The sequence below is a fragment of the Pipra filicauda genome, unplaced genomic scaffold (assembly GCF_003945595.2).
Source record: "Pipra filicauda isolate LSUMZ 115617 unplaced genomic scaffold, ASM394559v2 scaffold356_size1356884_pilon, whole genome shotgun sequence".
Classification (NCBI taxonomy): domain Eukaryota; kingdom Metazoa; phylum Chordata; class Aves; order Passeriformes; family Pipridae; genus Pipra; species Pipra filicauda.
This window is the reverse complement of record NW_024104483.1, coordinates 222,486-233,604: the sequence shown is the minus strand read 5'-3', so window position 1 is coordinate 233,604 and position 11,119 is coordinate 222,486.

Genomic DNA, 11,119 nt, shown 5'->3' with positions numbered 1-11,119 from the left:
TTTTAATTAAACTCATTCTAAAGGTTAATATTTTCAACACACTTACTGCACAAATAGAGTTGCTGGGACCTACCATAAGTAGAAGTGCACCAAACAGGGAGCAATGTCCCTGCTGATCTTTCCCACTAGAAAAAAGCTTCTAGGGACCAAATTTGTCTAAGAAAGCAGGTCCTAGATGTGATGGCTGTAAGATTATCCTGTCAGCTCTTCTAGTGTAATGAAATGTAAAATGGACTTTGAAACTGGACTCAAATATTTAGCTGTTTAGTAAGATGCTTAACTTTAAGTAAGATCGCCAAACTTTTTGTGACTGTTTGCAACTCTAGCAATTATTTTCATAAATATATTTTATTCATGTAAAGCTGGGGTTTGGGTCGTTTTATTTGGGGTTTTTTTGGGGGGGGGGAGATTGTTGGTTTGGGTTGGGTTTTTTTTAATAATCTCGTCTTTAAACCCTGTCTAGTCTGTAACTCACCTAACGAAGATGTTAGTATATACTAGTTTATCCTTCAGCTGATGTATTCTATTCAGCTAGAGCACGTGGACTTATCTTCCTCAGACTGCAAAGAGCTGTCTATAGGGTATTTATAGGGTACTGTTAGAGGCAACCAGATCTGGTAAAATATTATCAATGGGTTATAGAGTTTTGGCAAGCAGCTTTAAAGTAGTAAAGGGTTGATGATTTGGGAACACTGCAAAAACTTTGACAGATTCAAATTCAGAAAAGCATTTGTCTGGAGTACTTAAGCATAGTCCTTTGCTTAAGTTGCTCAGGGCTGCAGGAGAATATTTATCTGCTTAACATTGGCTGCCAGAGTTAGGTTTTTGAAGGGCATTGGTCCAAAGACTGTGACTGTCTAAAAGAGTTTTCTTATAGTAGATTTTCTTTAAGCAGCTGTTTCATCTACTTAACACATCTGCTGTAAAGCATCTCATCTGAACTGCTCTGCATGCTTCTCTTCCACTTAATCTAGGGAAGTCTGGAGTTTCTAATGGAATCTAACTAAATGACAACAGAAGAATTGTTATGTGTGCACACAGAAGCTAAGGTGTCTTTCCAACTATTGGCTTACTTATGTTGCTTTTGTTGCTTTCTGTTTCTTGAATTACCTCACTATATATCCCTTCTGACAATTCCAGATAAGTTGTATGGCCTTATTTCAGTGTTCAAGCATCTGTGGTACAACCACTTAGGTGCCAAATTAAAAATTAATTTCTGAGAATACCAAGGTCTGTAGTATCAAAAACATATTTACAAATAAAATATCACAAAGAGAACTCTGAAAGCATTTCCCCTTCTCAAAGGTATAAACTTGACTGAACTGAAATCTTAAAAAAATCAGTCAAACAAACAAATAATTTATTGAGCATTCTAGGAAGGTTCTTTCTCAGACCAAGGAATTATGCAAAGCATAATCAGCAGGACTGAAAAGAAAAAGGACATGGGAATACATCAGAAGTTATACAACATCATTGGAAGGGGCAGAACAAAAAATCCTTAAAAGTGAATATTTCTTTGAAAAACAAAATGATTTGTATGAATAATTAGTGAGATCACTGATACAAACCAGGAATTTTCCCATGAAGGCGATGATTAGGCAAAAAATGCATTTACACAAGCATGTCTATATGAGCCTCTCTCATTGTGGTAATCATACTGTGCAAATTAGATTAATGACTCCACAAGTTCTTTCAATGAGAGTTTGCAGCTAACCTATTTTAGTAAAATTTTAGTAAAACTAACTTAAACTTTGTATTATTATAATTATTATCCTTTCTCAATAAAAGAATTTGGAAACTTGACAGAAAAAGCAATCTGACAGCAAGACTAGAGTCTTAGGGGGAATAATAATATTACTTTGAGAATTTTGTGTGGGAGTTTTAACATTTGTTCTGCTTTCCTCTTTTCTCCCAGGAGTATAAAACAAATATTGGGAGTGGTGCCATGGGAACTAAAAATGCATTTGCTTTTCTGGAAACCCTCTTTTCTGCATTAACCTGCTGCCAATTATTATTTAACATTCAATTCTTATTTGTAGATTAAATATTAAATATAATGTGAAGCAACACTTCTAAAATGGAAGAGTAAATTATGTCAAGTTTTCATATAGCTAAATCGCTGAGCCTCTGGGGACTGTAATCTAGCTCTAATGGAATAAAAGATTCATGTCAACCAACATGAAAGGATTCATGGGTCCTTTGACAAGGCAACTAAAAGTCAGGTGCAGTTATTCTGAAGTTTTTATATCCAAAATCTGAATTTCATTATCCACATCAGGGGTTATTTCTTTCTCAAGACACTAACTATGAACAGGTTTCTCACAAAAAAAAAAGAAGTCAGTAATCAGAAGCAGAATTGGTAAACTTGTCCTAGAAGCATTAACTTTTTGCTAATGCTTTGATTACAGAAATGAGAAGACAAGAGCAAGAATCTTTGACTTGGGAGAAAAAAAATTATGCAGAAAACAAACAAACAAACAAACAAACAAACAATTAAAAAAACCCCGCACAAAACAAACAAACTCCACCCCCACCCCCACCCCAATTTTCCTTTCTTTTTCTGGGGAGTATGCCGGAAGGTAGCCAACTTTTGGCTTTCCTTTTGGGGGAATTCCTGCTGTCCCAACCTGTCAGATGCAAACTTCTTGCAGTTCCATGTCCCCAAGTCCAGCCAAGAGCAGGATTGAGCCCACATCCTGTGCTATGGGTGGAGGCCCCATGCCTGGTGTCTCAGTGCCATTAAGGTCACCCTAGTGCACTCAGAGCCCCGACTCCTGCCTGGTGGCAGAGGCCCCTTACAGGTAAATGGGGTAGTAACACCTCAAATGGTCTTCTTCGTGTGGTGTCTGCATTTTGAAACAAAATAGAACTCTGATGAGCATAGGATTGCCTGCGAACCTGCTTTGCAGCTGTTGCAATAGTTTTAATGCTTGGACTCTTGTCTAATGTAAAATCTTCTCCACGTCCTTGGCTGGATTTGGAACCTTCTGAAGGCAATTAGATTCATAAATGGGAGGTGATCCAGGTTTCACTTCTCTGAAGGTGCCTGTGGGATTCACTTTGTCAAATAAATACTATTTTTTTTCTTCTCTCTGTTAGCTTTGTTCTTCTTCCACATTTTAGTCATTTTTCTTTAGTTTGCATTCAATACTTGCAACAATATAATGTGTAGTGTTTATAGTTCTCTGTTACTGTTCCTCTTTTTAATCATCCACATCTGTTAACTGGGAAGCTGGAGTTAACTAAGTTGCATTTTACAATATTAGAAATTTTTTTTAAGTTACTGAAATAAAACAGAATGTGTACTGTGGATATTTGCACAGGGCTTATTACATTACTGTTTTTCCAGCTTTGTTCAACATAATACTAAGTATTTTCACAAAAAGAAAAATCAGAAAATGTGACTGATATGCTTGAGCCAGATCATTCCTAGTTTTATAATAGCCTATGCCTGGCCTTGCTACTAATTTTTAAAAAGCTTTGAACAACTTATTTCAGCTTTTTCTAAAGTGTATTGAGGCAGCATTCATGTGAGTGCCCTTGAGAATAACCTTCATATTTCTGTAATGCCCATGCTTTCAAACACACAGGGGGTGTTCATGAAAACAGCTCTGGGGGATAGGGGTGCAACGGTGGAGAGGAAATCTTGTCCTGGCCACTACATTAGGCTTGTAAGAAGACTCAAACTGCCCACCAACCGGTGAGGTCATGGTTAAGATGACACTAATTAATCACAGCACGACCTCCTGGCCAGTGTCCTATTCACACACCTGCCTGATGGTATTGTGTTCATTCTGTTCATCATCAATTTCTTTACGGTTGTGGGATGGGCTTTACAAAGACAGTTTCTACATCCAAATAGCATCTTCTGAAGGACATGTAAAAGGCAGACTCAGTATTGGTCTCCTGCTGAGAGGTTCTCACTGCTCATACCTCACGACTGCATGTTGGCAGTGTGAATGGGCCCTTCCAGGCCTCCTCTCCTCCAAAAGCCCCTGTGGAATCACAGACCCTTCCAAGAATTTGTACTGGAAAGGATTTCTGGATGTCAACTGGTCCAATCCCTTGCTCAAAGTAGGACCAACTTAGGTAAGATTGCCTATGGAGTATCTCCAAAGAAAGAATTTTTAAAGCAATTAACCCCGCTGCCTGCTGCATTTGCTCACTCTCACACATACAGATGAGCAAACCTGGGCCAACCCTGTGGTTAACATCATATGCTGGTGCTGACACAGTGGACACACAGACATGGGGCTAGGGGCTTTACCACACTCAGATTTTGTAGCCATGAAGGAAATAAGGAGATGCGTTCTGGACTCACCTCCCTGAAGGAAAAACAGGGAGCTTTATTCACTCTTCTACAGAACCCAGATGGAGAAAAGGCTTCTTCCTTATATGTTGTCTGTGTACTACCTGAGCTGCAGACTGCTAGTCAGACTGACTACTGTGTCCTTTTCTGACTGCATTTTTTAATGAAAAATCCTTGTCTCAAAGAAATCGTATATATTTTGATTTTGCACTCCTGTGCTTTCATGGAACTTCTTATTCTTAGTACAGCCTTTCTCCAGGGTAAGCCTGGACAGAGGAAGGAGGAAGATATCATGTCTTCAAATGCTCTTTAAAATGCCCTCCCTGTCTCTATGCAAAGAAAATCCATATTACTTATTTCAAGATGAAATCTGACTCTAACATTTAGCTATTTTTTCCTTATATTAGATCTTTATCTGTAATATTGTTATCAGTTTCACATACTTATTAATAATAATTAATATAGTCAACAGCATCAATCTGTTTGGAAGGGATTTTTTCACTTCTCGCAAAAAATTACAAGTAGATTTGTGTTCATATTCCTTTAGAATATAAAAACTGCTCATGAATTAAGAAATTATAGGGTTTTTTTACTGTTAGAGTTTGTCCTAGAAATTCAGAAAATCCAGATCCTGAAAATATAGCAAATCACTGAGAAGTGACAGAAAAACTGGATGTTCTATCATAACTACAGCTATAGAATATTGCTTCTGTATATCCACAGGAAGAGCTAATATAAAAGAATCATTTTGTTTTATCCCAAGCGCCTGTGATTTTATCACTGTATTTCTTGACTGAATGGATCTGACTCATAGACCTGGATTTTTCTGGTTACAAACACCTGTAAGAATAAATATTTAATTAATATGCAGTATACACATGTGAATGCATTTGTATGATTTTTAATACGATCAGCCCATCTTAATTACATAATACAATATATGATTATTGTAATAAATTATGCATTATGTTATACATAGGTATAATGACTGTAATTTATATGTGGCTACCACATTGTACTGAGCAAGGAGATAAAACTGCTCTACTTTGTGCACATTTAGTGCTCTACTTTGTGACATATTTAGTACAGCTGCACATGTGGTGTTTACTCAAAGGAGCCAGTAAATTCCTATACCCTTAATATTCATATCAAGAAAATGTGAGGCATTAGCTGTAGTGAAAGAAACCTTCTGTTTATGTGCAGGCAAGCAACTCTCACGCACTGCTTTGCTCCTGTGCCTCAGAGTGAGCTTGGGGAGAACAGCTTTCAACGGGAGTGCGTCCATCTACTGTAACCTGTTTGATTTCTCAGAGATCTTTCCTTTTTCTGTCGTAGACTACACACTGTGACAGAGAGCTGGGAAGGTGGGAGTAGTCAAATCTTTCAAAATATTTTTTTTTAATGTACAGATTTACAGGACATGAAGAAATTATTGACAGTTCTTTACTCATTTTACTATACTTTTTCAGTTTGTATATATGCAGTGCAAGGTACTAGCTCGGAAGATTCTGCTTAAATCTGAATACATTTTGTCTCACGTGGGGAAAGAGTTTTGTGGCATGATGAGCTTCTTCTGTTGTTCAAAACTGATCAAAATAAAGAAAGCAAATCATCTTTCTCTCCATGTCTTGCTGCTCCTGGCTGTACATCCATGCAAATTCCTCTTCCTGACCCTGGTTCTCAGCTTCCATGCTGTAAGCCAAAAGTTCTTGCTTGCACAGCAGAAATGGACATAATAACCCTTTGCCAGTTTAGTGACCTCACAGAAGTGTGATGTCTGTGAGAACTGATGAAAGACCATGGACAGATTTGTACTGATAGAAAACCTCATTTCCAGGCTTTGGCTTCACAGCAATTGAAACCAAACTTAGTTCTGACTGTCATGGTCTTGTCTATCTGCTGCCCCCGGCTGTGGGTTACTGTCCTTACATTCTACCTTACTCTGATCTTACGCTGAGTCTTCAGTTGCTTAAGTCTTTGAGAAACTACACATTTTTTGTTGGAACAGGTTTTCTGCTGGCTTAGTACAACACCTGTTCCTAAATTTCAGTGGGGTTGCCAGTGTATATGGTGATAGTGGACAGGAAAACTTTGGAGGCAATAGGCAGAAACATTGCACCAGCTTGGTTTTTCCCAGGATACTGGCCCTGCTTACAGGATGTGTGCTCATTAAACTCTATGAATATTTTTGCTATTATTTTCCTTTATCAAAAATAAAAGGTATACTGAAAGCACACAGCCATTTTCTTTTCAGTGGAAAGTACATGAACTTCCCTCAAGTGATTCCTCTGCCAACCTAGAATTTATTTAGAAGAAAGTTTTGTAAAATGAATTTAGCTTGTCCTCTTATTTTCATGAAACTGTAAGTTTACCAGGATTCTGAATATCTACTTCTGAGAGATGAACCAGATGTTTTATAAAAGTCTGTGTGCTATTTCTGTTTAACAGATAAAATGAGGAGCCACTGGAGGCAAGCTCTCTCCCAGAACCAACCTGTGCACAAGATAGAAGTCACTAGAGCTACCTGTAACTCTCACTGATGAGGGTCAGCAGTGGCCCTAGTAGCCTTTTCCTGTATTACACATGTATTTTGGGGAATACTCTTCTGCTGACAGGAAATCAGACTGAAGAGTTCTCCTACTTCGGTTGATAGTTTAAACATCAGATACAACTGTAAAAAAAAAAATAAAAAATCCAAATTTATTACTCTGGAAATCCTCCCAAGTAAGAACAAATATAGATTTTTATTCCAATAATTAGTTACTGACACATTTTCTATGTTATGATTAAAGTGACTAATTTGTTTGCAAGTTCAGTTTTTGGAATGCACCATGAGATTTTGGATAGAGCATATTTTCTAAGTTTCTGTGTCACCCTTTGCTTTTCAGTTAAGAAATAGTAAACTTTCAAGATCTAAAATTTCACCTAAAAGTATGGCTTTCTAGTTTTATAACATGTAAGGAATTGTTTAGAATTCTTCTTAACTGTAGAATCAAAAAAAAAAAGCTGAAAGTAAGTACTGACAGTAACTTCTATATTGTGGAGAGCATCATGCATCCCTCTCAGGAGGTCCTGTTAGTGTTGAGGGCCAAAGAATGTAGGAACATATAAATATTGGAATGATAAATGAGTCTTACTCTAGACAAACATTCACATTAGTTCTGCACAAGATGTTTGTTCAAATTATTTTTACTAAAATGCCAAACATCATTATGTAGGCACTCCTAAACCTGTTTAAGTCTGGTTTATATTCAACAGTGTAATGAACTTGCAACTGAGACAACCACAACCACACTTTTCAAATATTTTCATTTGAGTGACTGCAGGCCCTGCTTATGTTGCATTCAAACTGTCAGTTGCATAAATCCTGGAGAAGACATTGTCTACCAAGGAAACTGTAATGCCATGCACCAACAGCCTTGATCTTATACTTCTAGCCCTTGACTCCTGCTCCAAAGGCACTGCTCTAACATATTCTGCATTCAAAGTATTTTTCTGCTCCCCCTGTTTTCTGTTTTCCTGGTATGTGTAAATAGGTGTCTGGTCAGGCTGTTTTTCTGGCCATTTGCTCCATTAAAGGGTTCTGTAGTCTGTGTGGATGTGTGTATGGAGTTTAAGTGGCAGGAACTGTACTGGGCATCATTAAGTCTGAGCTGGATACTGGAGAGACCACAGAGTGTGTGAGTTGGCTACTGGAGTGAGCAGAAGGTTCAGGCCAATTACTGGAGAGACTGTAGTGGCTACCAAGTGTGTAGACTTGGTTGTTGGCAGGGCCAGAGGACTGGACCAGCTATCAGATAGAATTGCTTGTGCATGTATGTCCCTGTGCATGAGACAACTGGAAGACCAGAGGATCAATGGAACAGCAGCTGGACAGGCTGCATATTAGGATGGGCTTCTCTCCTAATCGGTCACGGGAATAAACAGAATGATGCTCTCTGTGTTTGTGAGTTCTGTGTTTTCTCTGTGTGTTGGTCTGTGTGACCTTGTGGGCCTCTTGGGAATACATGCTCAGTCCCACTACTGTCAGGACCTGAGGAAATGGCTCTTGTCTCTCTCAGGCTACTGGGTTTGACAACCCCTGATAGATAGTCATTACATCAAACCCCCAGGATAGTTGCAATGTGAAGGAAATTTTTTTTCAGTCACTGTAAGGGAATAGATAGGATTCTAGGCTTCAGGACTCAAGTTAGTATTTTCAAGAAAAAATTGTAAGATAAAGATTGCCTAATGTAAAATGTTTTCTTTTTAGAGTTGCATAAAATCAAAGCTCAATTAAAAAAAAATTAAAAAGCTCAATTAAACTATTTTTGAAGTAAGAAGAATTAATGATTCCTAACTGTGCTTTTTCTCCAAAAGAATTTCACCAAAATAGACATTTTCCTAAAATATCCTAACATATGCATTTTTTGTAAAGCTTTGACACATTTTCAGCTAACCCTAGAGGAGATAGAATTGTGATTAAATAGCATAGGCTTTTTGGAGTCTGCGTCACAGAGCAGAGTGCTGCTCTGCAAGGGAAGGTGAGCCAGGAGCTGAGAGTGATGGCAGCTCATGTAGAGAGAGACCTTGTTGTCCAAGGCACTGTTCCACAGCACCTGAGCTGGACAAGCAAAGCAGGGTGCTAGTAATAAGGTTTATTGACAGTTCCGGCCAAGGCAAAGCAAGCACTGAGGTTCAGGTTCCATTGAGGGAATCTAGTCAGAAACAGAGTCAGAGCTGGAGATAAGGCTTCAATATAGCTCCAAAGTCCATCCAGGAGATGGTAACAGAGATAGGAGCACAGATAGTTACACTTGCAACATACTCCAGAGACTGAAACCCCTGGCCTGATATTTAAAAGAGTTCTTGAGTGAAAGTCCCTAATGAGGCAGCTTAGAGCAATTAAGGCCTTGACAATCTGCTATGTTTTTGCATCAAAGCAAAGGGAAGGTTTTAAATTAAAAGAACAACTTGACTGCTAAAGATCTTGGCAGTACTGCCTTCGCCTCTGTATTTATATTCTGAGAAGCTGCCTTAGCAATAGACCAGGCTTCAGTGTTATGCAGCAAATTTAGAGGTGAGTAGACACTAATCATCCCTCTGTCTAGACATACTCATGTGGTGAATAAAAATCATTTATCTGAAAATCGAATGCTTTAGACTGTTTTAAAAAAAATTCTGATAAGGCACATTTATATACAGTTGTTACTAAATGTAAACCTTGTCCATGTCATTAAGTTTATTACTACAGCTCCATCTCTCTTACTTTCTTATATAATTATTTGGTTTGGTTCGACTCAATAAATAAGACATGTTACCACTATCAGAATAAGACAAAAGCATAGATCATTGCTTGTACTTTAATGACCTAAATATTGCATTTACTTTTACATAGTGATACTATTGTCTTGTAGTTCTTTCATGTATTTAGCTTGATTTCTCACCATTTCGTGTTTTCACTGTCACATGAAAGGAATGAGCAATTTAAGGGCACACTAACAAAGGGACAATAAATCCCTGAGAAAATGTTACTGAGGAGAGGAAGTTCATCTAACACAGCTGCCAAGAATGAGGCAAATGAACATCTGCACTGGATTATAATGCTTCAGGAAAGCTAAAATGAGTCTGTGCAAAAAGAACCTTCTGTTAATCTTACTTGTTTTTTCCATTTCTCCTTTGTTTACTCTTTCTTGGAGCCAAGGAAACACCAGTTTTTTTATTACTGCAAGCAAGTGCTTGTAAAATTTTTACTTTTTTATATATGCTAACATCAAGGCTAGTAACAACAATAAAACAATGCAAAACTTCAAGTGTTTTTTGACAAGTCACCTCTGTAAACACAAACTTTGCTTGAAACAATCCCTGTACTCTGCAGCAGCAGCAGCTGCTCTAGCCAGGAACTAGCTTACTCAGTGCCCTCTCTCCTGCTATTTGTAGCACTTCTAGAGGAAAAAAGAGAAAATTCTTCAATAACAGAGCAGAAGTTCTGTGATCAGCACATAGCCTTGATCTGTGGAAGGACTTCATAACCCTGCATAGGGTCTCTGTAATTGCATATTGGTCACACCTTACTAAATGCACTCAGTTTTAAATTAAAAATGTAGCTTTTTCCTGCTTTTTGCAGGTCAACCCATGTGCCAAAAATCCAACCAAGATTTTTTCTTTACTGGTGTATTACCAGCTGTGAAAATTTTCTCAAAGTAAACCCTTAACCACTCTTATAAGTTCTCACTTCTAGTCTGGGCATTTCCCACACTGCTGTCATTGCCACCACTGATGTAACTGGTGGATACATACTGCTCTATTTTTTTGGGGCAATACTCAAGAAAAGAGTAGAAATTGACCATGCAGGACAGAGAAGAATGAAAGTCTGGAAAAGTAGCATTTTGTTGCCCTAGTTAGCAAATATGATTGTTAAGTATGTCATCTGGTTTTTGTTGTTTGTCTTGTTTTGTTCTCATCCAAGAAGCAGAACTTCAAATAACTGCCATTTTTGGAAAATCCAAAATTTAAGAGCTGTTTCTCCTCATTTCTCTTACAACAAACATTCAGAAATTTTTCTTTAGCTTTTTTTTTGAAAATACATCCTACTAGTTTTGTTTGATTGATTGTTACATATATCACTTTAAACCACTGTTTAATTTTTAAAAAGATTGAGATTACCTTCAGTCTTGGAAGAGAAAGATAAATACCTCTTATCTCTCTATTGTTGTACAGTGCAATGACTCATGCATGATCCTGACTGACGTAAAAGTAACATGCAAAAATATATTTTTCCTTCTTTGACTTACTCTTTGCAAAGATACAATCTGAAGGTTTTTCCTTTTC